General features: G+C 40.3%; 1 pseudogene; it reads right to left on the bottom strand.

Moving 5' to 3' along the window:
- Nucleotides 1-7,226: 7,226 nt before the first annotated feature.
- The window catches only part of LOC101662233, a 15,690-nt pseudogene continuing 8,846 nt past the window's right edge, over nt 7,227-14,070 (bottom strand).

Genomic DNA, 14,070 nt, shown 5'->3' on the forward strand with positions numbered 1-14,070 from the left:
CAGGGGGAACTGTATCCTTTTTAGTATTTCAAATGCAATCATTTAAAGAATTAAAGAGTTCTCGTTATTCTTCTAATAGATGCCCCCAAGAACGGGAAACTAAGAGTCAACAATCCTTTGGATTTATGGTCAACATTAGAATGTTGAACTGGTTAAATTCGGAGAATATGGGACATTTTTCAGAAAAGATATATGAGAATGGGTTGAGGAAGATTATGAGCCAAAGAGTCAGTCACTCTCAATGTCTATGTATTTGTAAAGCTTATGTAATTTTTGGACCTGAAAGCCCATGCAATGTAGCAAAAGAGCCCTTGTCTGTTTATGAGATGTTAATTACTTAAATGGTCCTTCTAGCAATAATCCTTGTGGTCATACCCCCTTTTGTGATGTATTGTAATACTAGCCTCTTTGTGGTTACAATCCCCCTTGGGGGAAGTTCTCTGTTACAGCACTAAGGAAAGATGTATCCTTAATTTTCAATTTACTAAGGGGTGTGACTTAAGTCAAGGAGCTCTAGTGGTTCAAGGTCAGCAGTTAGGAAACCACCAACTGCGCCTTGGGAGAATGGTTCTCTACTCCCGGAAAGGGTTACAGTCTCAGAAGCCCACAGGTGCAGTTCTGCCCTGTCTTATAGGGTTACTTAATCAGACTGACTCAATGGCAACATGTAAGTGACTTAAGTCACCCTTTGTTTCCTTGGAGGCGTGTTTGGCTGGGAGACCAAAATCACACCTCCACGTAAGAGCCACCCTCAAAAGCAGTAACAGAGATAGAAATTTCAGCACCATGGGAAGAAGAGCACCTTCTCTGTGTGGAGTGGTGGAGGCCCAGACGACAGACACCATGGCACTGACACTGTGGGACACAACAAAGGAGCCCAGATGAGAGCAGAGGCCAAGGCGAGGAAATCATGTGATCAAGGAGAGGGGGCAGTGTCCAGGCCATGGGACTGTAAAGCAGAGTGACAGGTGGGCTTGGGCAAGGGACCACATGGCTGAGAAGCTGAGGGCTGGAGAGACACCTGGCTGCTGGCTGAGGAGAGGTATAGCCATGGACCAATGACTGTACCCTTACTGTTTATTGCTCCTGATTTGTAGTAACTTATTAAGTTCCCTAGTAAGCCCTGAAAATTGTGAGTTTTGTCTTTGAGTTCGGTGTGGCTATTGCAATGAATTATTGGATGCAGCATAGTGTGTGATAGGGGGAGCTGTTGGTGTCAGAACAGGTGAACAAAGATGGAGGGTGGAGGCATGTCTGATCCCTGTTGCACGGCAATAGGGAAGACCGTGGAGGTCAGGTGGAGCCCTATGCCATTTACTCCCATATAGAAATCGACTGCACAAGACCTCTTCAAAATGTTGCAAAGCAACAATATTATTTTGTGGACTAAGGTATGCTTGGCCCAAGCCATGGTATTTTCATTCGCCTCATATGCATGTGAAAAGCTGGACATTGAATAAGGAAGACTGAAGAAAAATCAATGCACTTGAAGTGCGGTGTTGGCAAAGAATATTGAAAGTACCATGGACTGCCAAAAGAACACACAGATCATTGTTGGAAGAAGTACAAACAGATTCTCCATAGAGTCAAGGAAGGGAGGATTTTGTCTTACATACTTTGGACATGTTATCAGGAGAGACCAGTCCTTGGAGGACATAATGCTTAGTAAAGTAGAAGGGCAGGGAAAAGAGGAAGACTCTAGACAAGATGGATTGACACGGTGGCTGCAACGGTGGACTCATACATAAGTGAGGATGGCCCAGAAGTGGGCGCTGCTCATTTTGTTGTACATCGGGTCACTCACTATAAGTCAGAACCTACCTGATGACATCTAACAATAACAACAATATTTGTTGGAGGAGAGAATTTGGGGAAGGGTTAGATTTTGTTCTTCTGAAACTGTAGTGTCATTGGGGTTGGCATCACATTGTGGGGTAATTCATGGTGTTACTCACCCCCTCCCCCCCATGGACCTCAATTACCAGCCCATCGAGAATTCTAGGTAATGTTTATTATCAATTTTAACCATAAATATTATGTGATATAGTTACAAGTGGGTGAAATACAGTATTTCTTAGATTATATGAATACTAACCACAAAATGGTTTTGTAAAATCTTTCTACATTGAATCATGACATTAGCAGTTACAATATTATTAGTGACCGAGTAGCAAACTTAAACATTTTTTTCTCCTTTAATAACTTCATTTTCAAGTTATTGATATAAGTTTAGAAATAGTAATTGCCACAATCTTGTAGCTAAAACCTAGAAAATTTGACAAAATTGGAGATTCAAAAACACTAGCAGCAATGAACCACATGATTCTAACCAGATGAAACCACGTGATTCAAAGCTCCGGTGTATTGGGTAAGATTGACAGCTTGACCAGGGTGCATGTGGTAGTTGGATGATTTTGTCAACTACACAATCATGGCTAGGGGTGGAGTCAAATCTGTCAATCAAGTGGTAGCTTGATGACACCTCCCTGGAGGTGTGACCTTTTGTATAAAAGCCAGAGACTGGGAACTGCTGTCTCTCTTCCCCAGAGAGTTCCTGCATGATAGAACTCTGCCTGCCTCAAGGCGTGGCCCCATATGGGTCCCCAGACCCTGAGAACTGGGGCACCCGGCCATGTTCCCACCAACCTTAGATCCATGTGACTGCACCCACTGATCTTTGGTCTTTTTGTTTCTCAGTTTGCCTTCCTGAGGTTTAGGTAGTCTAGTGTACTGAGCACTACTTTCTTGAAGGTGATGTTTTGTTGATGCCACTGCATAACACTTTCAAAGTGTTTTACACCATATTTCACTACAGTGGATGCAATAAAGACAAAAGCCCATGAGCTGTTCTTTATTGCTGGTAGTGAGAGGACACCTATAAAGCTACAAAGCTTATAGTTCTGGGAAAGGGAAAGAAACCTGCCAGAGCAGCTGAACTAGAGATTATGAAAGCCTCTATTCCCAGGGAATTAGAGACGGCAGAGGTAATTCTGATATTCTATCCCTTCCTCCAGCTTTTTAAGCTGAAGGAAGTGAGACTCATTTCAAAACAGACTCATTTCAAAACATAATGGTACCACTGCAATAGCCAACAAGCGTCTCATAGAATTGAGATGCCTAATAAGTAAATAAACAAATAAGTTACAATTGAGATGCCTGGAAAAAAAAAAGTGCATTCATAATGTACATCTAGCATGCAGATTTTGAATTTGGTTAAAATGATCCCATTTAACCTAAATATTATTGTCAAGTTTTAGGAGGAGAGCATTTAGATGTATTTAATTCATGCAGCAATGGAACACCTATAATCATAATGTTTTTTACTCTGGTACGGAGAAAATAAAAGATGTCTTATATCTTCAAAGTTGTTTATCACCGAGTTGGAAAGACAGACATACACTTCGGTAATAAAATGGGTGAGTTAAACCAATGGGAGTCTCGAATCAGGACTGAGTGTGAAGCTGAAAGAGTCCAAACTTTCATGATGGAGTTACTGATATAAACACAACCTAGCCAATTGATTGGCTGTGAAATCTCAACTAGGGATATGTCTGTGGGTTATATAGGCAAATGTATAGATAAGTGAATGAGAGCCGATATGATGTTGTTAGGTGCCATCAAGTTGGTTCTGACCCATCATGACCTTAGGAACAACAGAAAGGACCACGGGCCCATCCTGAGCCATCCTCACAATCGTTCCTGTACTTGAGCCCATTGAAGCAGCCACCGTGTCAACCATCTCCTTGACAGCCTTCCTCTTTTTCACTACCATTTTACTTACCACATATGATGTCGAAAGTATGTAAGACAAAGTCTCACCATCCTAGTCTCTGGAAGCCTCATGGGAGTACTCTGGCTGTACTTCTTCCAAGACAGATTGGTTTGTCCTTCTAGAAGTCTGTGGTCCTATTAATACTCTCCAGCACCGCAGTTCTAATGCATCAATTCATTTCCAGTCTTCATTATTCATTATCCAACTTTCATGAGCATACAAGGCAATTGGAAATAGCATGGCTTAGTTCAGGTGCACCTTAGTCCTCAAAGTAACATCCTGGCTTTTCAATACTCTACGAGGTCTTGTGCAGCAGATTTACCTAATGCCCACACATCTCACATCATTGATATCTGGATTTCTGCTTCCATGAGCATTGATTGTGGATCCAAGCAAGACAAAATCCTTGATAACTTCAACTTCTCCATTTATCGTGATGTTAGTTCAGTTGTGAGGATTTTGGTCTTCTTTATGATAAAGAGCCCATTCTTTTTTTTTTTTTAATCATTTTATTAGGGGCTCATACAACTCTTATCACAATCCATACACACATCAATTGTGTAAAGCGCATTTGTACATTCATTGCCCTCATCATTCTCAAAACATTTTCTCTCCACTTAAACCCCCAGCATTAGGTCCTCATTTTCCCATCCCTACCCGCTCCCCGCTCCCTCATGAGCCCTTGATAGTTTATAAATTGTTATTTTGTCATATTTTGCCCTGTCCGACGTCTCCCTTCACCCACTTTTCTGTTGCCGTCTACAGAATTCTTTCAAAAGAGAATAACAGGGTTTATTAAAAATACTAATTCTGAGGGATTTGAACATCACAAAAACTTCAGTGATCTCTAACAAATAGATATCATTTCACTCTCATTCTTAGATTCAGCATAGTCATTTAGTCAGATAGTCATTTCACAAAATCATGTGACACAAGAAGAAGACCATGAACTTTGATGGACAGATACTGGCTGATGTACTGGCTCTAAGAGTTAGTTCCTGACTGACCTTGGGAAAAGTTCCCTTTGCTTGTTATCTCCCCTATAAAACAGAACATACACAGCTCAAGAGATTATTGGGACCTGAAGGAGGTCAAGTTTCCTTGTCACATCCTTTCATGGAACAGAGTACTTCTCTTTTATGGCATTTTTTGGAGTTGGTGATTAAATTATCAGAAATTAGCTCTTTCCTTGCCTTCCTCATCCTAGAAACTTCATATCTTTTCTTACTCTTTTCTTCTGCTTTGAGAATTTCTGTGCTTCTCTTTAATACATGATATTATTCTTGACACCTATCAATTATCACATTATCCAGTAGCTATTCAGCTTTAGCATGGACCTCCTTAATCAACATCAAACTCTTTCTGAACTAAAAGCTTACTCTCTACTACTTTAACCTTCCTTTAAAATGAGATTTTTCCTGAGTTGTTTCTTGTAAATGATAAATAGTAATTTTTGGAACTATTGAAAACTTTCCTTTTAATTACCTTTAAGTTTATAGGAAGAGGTAAAGATTTAGAAAATTATGCCTATTTTTGGATCTCACTTTGTACTGTTTGAGTATCACTATTATCCTGTTTATCCCGCCCCCCCCCCCATAGATGCAGTAAGAATCCTAAACTTTAAATCTCCTTGTACTACATTTATTCAAAGACAGAAGCACAAAGGTATCATGCACCCCATTGTTTTCTCATTATACTCATTTTCATGTTGACTGCCCTCTTTATGAATATAATAATTATTTCTTGATTTTTCAACTCATGGCAGCACTAAAATAGATTATAGTTGTAGGTTTCTCTCCTGCTTATATTCGTGACAAGGGCTCTGAGAACTGCACATTTCCAGGAGAGGAGTTTCCATGGAAACTTGGACAAAGGCAAAGCACAATAATTTTTCAAGGCCCACAGGAAGAAGAAGGAAAAAAATCACCTTGCTTTTTATTTGCAGTTCTCTTTCCCCTGAGCAGTTCAGCTGGCTGGTACTGTCCCTGCTCTCTAGGAATCCCTGTTTGAAATTTATATATAGCATCATGCATCTAAGAAATGTGCAAAATAGGATTTGATGAGCGAGACTAAAAAGTCATTTCTCAGGAGGGCTCAAGCACAGAGGTCTTTTGCACTACGATTAAAAATACTTTGGAAGCAATACAATTCAGCAGCCTCTGAATGATGAACATGGAGCTGCTCATTAAATTATACAATCCTTGAGATAGGGCTTAAATTCTTAGGGCAAATAATGGAGTCCATCATTAGAGACAATTTGATATTTCAAGGCATTTGATTTTTAAACATAAAGACCAGCTCAATGTGATCTCTAATAAATGTGAGGGTCAGATATCTTGAATAAAAGCCAGTCATGGGTTTCCATATGAATTCCTTTAGATAATCTTGCCTTTCCTATTTTACAGGCCTAAAAATCAGGTGGAATGTTTTATTGAATAGTTTATCTTTCATGGCACCAAGCACTGCATTTTGTAGCTACTTTGGGGGTTGGGTTGAGGCAGTAAAGAGCACCTACCAAGCTCTCTCATGGTCGCTCAGGAAGGACTCTGTACTTCCCTAGGCACAACTGCAGGTTCTCGGAGAAATTCATGGTGTGGTACAGGCTTCACTCCCCCGCCCCCTATTTTCTATATCCAATTTGATGTTCAAAATTGTTACAGAAAAGCAATCATAATTAAGAACAAACAGTATCACAAACCTCTATCCTCTCTGATGACGTAAAGGATTCTTATGTTTTAAAGTTCATGTCCAGAATGATACAAAACCTAGTACTGATTGGACAATACTGATTTAAGGATGAGGAAATAATTAGTTTTCCATGACATAGTTTAGACGGGTCAAGGCTAAGATATTTAGTTCTGTTTGCAAGGTAGAAGGAAGTATATTAAAGATCAAGCTTCATAAACAAGTAAGTAACAAAAATACGGCTATTCGCATATACTGGTGTAGGGGAAAAAGTTATTCTTATGCTATATGGATTTCCTTTTAGGAATCAAAAGCCCAAGGTGAATAAATTTTTAGATTTAGTTCCTGACCTTTGGAAAGACAAATAATCATTTCACATGAGTGTAATTATAGTGACTAATAATTTTTAAAAAGGGAAGCATTTTTGAGAAACATGAATTTATACTTAAATATGTGCACACCTATTAAACAGTTTCAAAAGATGAGGAATACTGCTTCATCTGTAAGAGCTGTTGAGCAGAGGACACCGGGCTGGGAACTCTTCCTCCACCACCCCCAAAGAAGGAAAACTGGATTCTCAGTTTATGCATGTTCTCTGTTTTGTCTCTTCCGCATGGAGCAGAATATATTTACTATGGAACTTCTGGGAGCTTTAATAGTAGCCACAGGGAGAAGAGCAGACAAGGATTTCCTTCTCTACTATTATCAGCAAGAAGATAAAAGAATATATAAATTGTGTCTATTTTGGATGATCTTTTCTCACTCCTTTCTACTGGCCAAGGAAAGCATCCATGGGGTTGTCTGGTCTCTGACTTTTCATCCTGTAAGCCTCCGTTTCCTCTCTGGTTGGTTCTTGGACTTCATGAATACTCTTATAAGGCTGCTTCTGCTCAACAATTTGCACAGACTCTTTGTCATGAGGAAGGTGAGCCTCTTCTGCAATCAGAGCCTTTTCAGTTGTTCACGTTTTTTTCCTCACTATCACTATTGGAACTGCTCTTTTGATGCTCTCCCCCTGACTCCCCTTCTTCTCCTCTTTGAGTTTTTTCTGATGTGTCTCCACTGAATCTCTGTGGTGCCATCTCTTGGAAGACATTCCTTCACATTAGCAATCTCCCTCCCGGCTTCTCCAGCACAATAGGAATACTTGACCAAAGAGTGACAGCATTTGTGTCCCCATCGGCCTTCTTTCCAGTGAGATCCTCAGATATGCGTGTGGTTGTTGATCTTCACATCCTCCTCGTACTTGGAACAGGTGGCAACTGGCTCCTGTCCTCTGAGGACTGACCCATGTCTCCAGTACTCTAGGTAGTCTTCAATCCAAGCTCAAAGCAGTTCAGTCGGAGGAGCATCCAGTTGTTCTTCCTGCTGTTTTATGAAATCACCCTTTTTAACTTTGATTAAGATCTATACAACAGCTCCAGTTTTTTTGTTTTTTTTTAACAGCTCCAGTTTTATAGGCTCTGCCTGCAGATGCACCTCAGATCCCTTGTCCCTGGCAAACAATGGTGTCGGAGCCATTGAGATGGCACCTCCTGTGTAACGGATGATGCTATCTCCTGCATAACCAACTGCATCTGGATGTTACCCTGCGTGCGCATAGGGAGTCTCTCTCATTGACCTAGTTTTAGGGTCATAATAAGCAGAACTTGGTTCTACATTCTTCAAATATTTTGGAATATCTTCTCTAATCCTGAGATTTCAGACAGTAAATTTCTCTCTTAGAGTCAAAATTCTGTCCTGGCAAGTCAATATCATCAGCTTATTAATCTTCGTCTTTGCTATTATACTCTTCCATCTAAGAATTTGGTTCTTCCTCTCCCCACTGGTGTTTTAGAGAATTAGCCTGTTCCACTAATTTTCTGGAAGCCAACTCTTCTTGCAGTTTTTGGACTTTCAGTGTTCATTTAGCCAGATCTACTTTGGCATATTCTCCACAATTGCCATGTGTTCTTCTGGATAGTAGTCATTCCACTGATCTCTCTTCCCCTCACAGGCAAAGGTTAGCTGAGGAAGGACATGTTCATTCTGGAGCTATATCAGAATCAATAAAATTTGCTCCAAGTTGCCTAGGGTCTTTCAAAGCAGTCTTTATTTTTGTGTGTCATGGCCCCGCAATTTTCTTTCAATGCTTAGTAGTGAAGGAATTCTCTTTTATGCCCCTCTTGTACCATTCTCCAGGTGAGCTATACTGCCTTTGCTTCTCTGGCTGTGGTCTTTGGTGCTTCAGTGTAGGTCTTTGCGATGGATCAATATACCATGGCACGGAAGAAATATAGTGAGGGCTATGAGGGTTGATGTCTTTTCCTTTTTCATCAGCTTCTGCAGGAGCATTACCTAGTTTTTGCTGTTCTTCTAGCTCTTTCTTCTTTCCCCAGTCCTCTCTGGTCATCTTTGGTTCCTCCAAACTCATTTTTTTGCATGTGAACTAGGCAGAGAAGTAGAGGAAACACTTTAAGAGAGAAGAAACATGTAAACACAAAGGAATGTCGGATGGTACCAATGTATCAGGCTCTGAGTGGAGGCCCTGAGACAGGGAGTAAGGGAAGTGAGCATGTAGAAGGCAGAATCCAGGTCATCAAAGAGTTTGTGCCAGCTAGTTGGGTCTGACTTACAGTGATCCTATGTCCAACAGAGGAACACCCTGTGCAGTCCTACGTCATCCTCATAACTGTTCTGGTTGAGCCCATTGCTGCCGCCACGGTGTCAGTTCATCTCCTTAGCAGTCCTCCTTTTTCACTGACTCTTTACTTTCTGTATCCTGACGTCCTTTTCCAGTGATTTCCAGTTTCCTGACAACATGTGTATCCAAAAGCAGGATACATGGGCTCTCAATTTTTGCTTCTAAGGAGCATTCTGGCCATATTGCTTTCAAGACAGATGTGCTTTTCTTCCAGCAGCCTGTGGTACTTTCAATATTCTTCACTAACCTCATAATTCAAATGCACCAATTCTTCTGTGGTCTGCCTTATGCATTGTCCCACTTTCACATGTACATGGAGTGACTGAAAATATCTTGGCGTGGGTCAGACACACCTCAAAGTGACCTCTCTCCTCCTTAACATTTTTAGAGGTCTTAAGCAGATTTCCCCAAAGCAACACATTCTTTGCTGTCTTGACTGCTACTTCCATGAGCATCGATTGTGAAGTCAATTAAATGAAGTCCTGGACAACTTTAATCTTTTCTCCATTTATCATGATGTCAACTATTGATCCAGTTGTGTGGGGTTTTTTTCTGTTGCATTGAGTTATAATTCATACTGAAGGCTGCAGTGTGATTTTCACCAGTGCATGCTTCAAGTCCTTGCCTTCAACACAAAAGGTTAGTCTTTGCATAACTCAGATTAATAATCCTCCCATCTTGATGCCATGTTTTTCTTCATGTAGTCTAATTTCTCAGATTATCTTCTCAGCAAAGAGATTGAATAACCTGTTGCATGCCTTTCTTGATTTTACTCCATGAAGTATTCTCTTGTGCTGTCTAAACAACTGCCACTTGGTCCATGTGCAGCTTCCACAGCACAATGAAGGGTTCTGGAATTCCCATTCTTTACAACGTTATACAGTTTTAAGGATCTACACAGTCAAATGCCATTGCATAGTCCATAAAACATCAGTAAACCTCTTTCTGGTATTCTCGACTGTCAATAATGATATCCTTGTTCTACTTTCTCTTCTGAATCCAGACGGAATTTCTGGCAACTACCTGTTGATATAATGCTGCAACTGTTTTCAAATTGTCTTCAGCAAAAATGTACTTGCATGTGATAGCAATGATATTGTTTTGTAATTTTCATGTCTGACAGGTTATCTTTATTTGGAATGGCCAAAGATATAGATCTCTTCCTGTTGCTTGACCAGGGAGCTGACTTCCTACTTTCTCTGCATTGTCTAGTGAGTGCTGCCAGTGCCTCATCAGCTTCTTGAAACCTTTCAATTGGCGTTCTGTCCACTTTTAGAGCCGTGTTTCTGACAGTGCCTTCAGCGCGGCTTGGGCTGTTTCCTTCAATACCTTTGGCTGTTGCTCATATGCTGCCTCCTGCGGTGGTTGAATATTGACAGATTCATTTTTGATACAGTGACTTTGTGCATTCCTTTCATTTTCTTTTGATGCTTCCTGTATTGTTCAATATTTTGCCCATAGGATCCATAGTATTGCTACCTGAGACATGACTTTTTCTCCCCCCAGTTCTTTCAGCTTCAGTATGCTGAGCATGTTCTTTCTTTTTGGCCTTTTAACTCCAGGTTGTGGCTGTTCATAAAGTTTTCGGTGGCTAATCCCTCAGAAGTGGACAGCCTATTTTGCTTTATTAGTGTGTTTTTAGTCTGGAGACTCTTCAGAAACCCGTTTATTATTGGGTACTCTGTTGGTCTTTGAAATGCCAATGGCATAGCTTCCAGCACCAGGAGAGTTGAAAGCTCTATTTGTGGTCTCTTCTGTACAGTGATAGAAGCTACATTTTTTAAAGGATAGTAAATACGTCCCAATGTAGACTTAATGTTAGACTTTGTTTTTGAATTGCAAGTGGTAAAAATTATATGGGATAATTCTTGTATAAATATTTCATCCTATTATTTAAGACCTGTTTCTGAGAATTCATTGTAAAAAAAAAAAAAGAAAAAATGGATAAAAGAAAAAGACTATAAGCAACTCTGTACAGTATGAACAAATGCATCTAAATTTTATATGACTCCAGGTTATGAGATTTCCTCACCAGTCATTTAACTTGTCTTCTTAAACTATAATTTGTAGTGAAAATGAGTTGCAAAACTCTCATAGTTATAAGTTAAGATTGAAAACTAAAAGTAAATTTAGATAAAGAGTAATGCATGGACTATACCAAACATGCTGCTTCCACTCAAAAGGGCTTCAAAAAGTTTGGGGGGAAATGGAAGGAAATCTAATGGAATTTTAAAAGGAGCTTTCTGAAGCACCTTTGTAAGCTAAAATTTTAAACATCAAACAAATAAGCCAAAAAATAGAAAAGAAATAGCTAAGTGGGCACTAACCCCATGAAAACCAGGAATATTACTAATCTAGAATTCAGTGAAAGACAGCCTTTAATCTCTCAAGAGGGAATTCTAATGAAGCGCTAATGAAGATGAACAATCTATTTAAGTGTTGTTGGAAAATTCCCCTTCAGTCAGCAGCTGGCGTGGCTGTTGTCATTCAAAGGGCATACATAAATGTCAAATAATTGAATCGTTGAGAAACTGAGATGACAACGAGCTACATTCCCAGTAAAACTAAAACAAGAGCAGCAGCAACAACAACCTGCTGTTAAATAGATGGTGTTCAAGGGGATATTAACCTAAAATAAAATGACAAGAAGTGAAAATAGAAATAGCCCTCAGTTCTTTTACTGCAAAGGCTCCTGGGATGTTGGTTGTGGTTCTTATATACCAGTGGACATGTGTGCCTATGAAATGCCAACAAGAGGATCCCGAATCACTGATGCACACTTCCTTGAGTCGATGTGGGGCTCCAAGGAAGTACAAACATTGCCATATGCTAATAAGGACAGTGCCTTCAGCACATCCTTCCCGCTTCTGTGTCCTACGGGGAAGTGGGTCTTCACATTTCTACAGGAACCCTAGGCCAGTAAGGCACTTTTTGCAGAACCAAGTTGGGTATTAACCCCACATCCTCATTTCCACATTTACCTCAGGCATATATCCATAGTTTTGAAGTCAAATGTTGATCCATTCATTCATTAGCTGGCATCTTCTAGTCGAATACAACTTGACTGCCTCACAGATCCATACTTTTTTTTAAACAACAGATAATCAATTTATTAAAATAGTTGATGTAAGCATCTGCAGTGGTGACTTCAACTTGTACTCCAGGCTCAATACTGATGCAAGTGATCTGCTTAACATCTCAGAAGGACTGTGTAAGTCAATGAGACATTTATGGATTCTCTTGTGGAAACACCCCTGGTCTTAGAACCTTCACCGTTAAGGGGTTTTCCTGGCTGTAATTCTCAGAATCTTGGTAGGTGTCCTAACTGGTCCCCTCGCTATCAGGTTCTTCTCCTTTGCGCTTCTAATTAAGTCAGCACACACTTTACCCAGGGATTTCACTTTGCGACTGCTTAGAGTAATTCAAATCTGGTGAATGGCTACCTCTGGTCCCACAGGTGTCTTTCTAGAGTCCTTTAAATGCCATGGCAGCATGGGAGCTTCCTGACCAACTTGTTCCTAGGCAAGAGAGGACAGCAGTGCACCAGGCATTGGTGGAGGGGAATGGAGCATGGTGCAACAGGGACCGCGTCTTCCTCAAAGGGCTCACAGATCCAATTTAACCTTGAATCTTGGAAACGAATTCCACGTACTCCCCTGGTTTCAGTCTTGCTATGCTCTGCCCTGGGAAGAGCACTGGTGGCATGGTGGTATGTGTCCAATAGCATAACCTAGAGGCTATGTTACCTAACCTTCAGGTCAGCAGTTGGAGACCACCACCCTCTCCAAGGGAGAAAGACAAGGTTTGCTAATCCTGTCAGGCTACAGTCTTGAAAACCCACAAGGGAAGTTCTACCTTGACCTTATCGGGCACCTGTGAATCAGAATTGACTGATGGCAGTGAGTTTTCTACCCTGCTGTGGGGTTAGAAAATGATATGAAAACCCAGCAATACCATTCTAGGACAGAGCCATTCAGTAGTAGAAGTCCTAATTCCAAATCCCATACAACCACTCAGACTTGGACAAAACTAGATCATATATACATCCTTCACTTGCAGAAACATTCTGAGCAGATTTTCAGAATCTTCATGACTACTTATATTTGAGCTCAGTGACACAAAGAGTCTAGGTCCGCTCTAGAAAGCAAGAGACCTTATCAATTATGGAATAACAGCAAAACAAATAGATTTTCCTGCATATGCTATTTATAGAATTATTTATATACTATTAATTCAGAATGCCCACAAATTAAAAGCTAGAAAGAAATTAATTTGTAAACATCACAAGGAATTACATTGTTGCTATGTTAGTAGAAACCAATAAAATATGTTATTGAAAAATACTCTGATAATTTGAAAAATGATTTTTGCTTTAAATAAAAATACACACAAGGTCATTTTAATATTTGCAATGTGTTTATGAGAGGTTTGGTCCCAAGCCTGCTCATTAAAACTAACCTTCCTGTTAGGAGAAAGAATGGAACACATCCCAGCCCACCAAGCCCCAAGGACAATATTACAGTTCAGAATAGCCAATGCACAGAGAGGACTATAGGGCTGGCCCCACCAGGAGACGCAGCAACTCTCACTGACCCATAGCGCTATTGGGGACAGCACTAGAGACATGGTGCAGGAGTTGTGCCCCATCTGACCCCACCACACTGGGGTGAAACATTGAGGGCATAAAGTGGAGCAGCAGAAGGAGCAAAGCAACAAAATCTCCAAAGAATGCAAAAAATTGACTTTGGGGCCAGGGTGTGGCACCTCATCAGAGTCAAATGGTAAACAGACAGCCTTGAGACTATTTATTGGCTTTTCTTTTCTTTGGTTGTTTGGTTTGGTTTGGTTTTTTGGCTGTTAGTTTTGTTGTTTTGTTTTGTTCTTTTTGTTTTCTTTTGTTGTTATGTTTGCTTTGCCTTGCTTTTGTGCT

This window comes from Echinops telfairi, unplaced genomic scaffold (assembly GCF_000313985.2).
Source record: "Echinops telfairi isolate 266 unplaced genomic scaffold, ASM31398v2 ScPeMD7_23;HRSCAF=83, whole genome shotgun sequence".
NCBI lineage: Eukaryota > Metazoa > Chordata > Mammalia > Afrosoricida > Tenrecidae > Echinops > Echinops telfairi.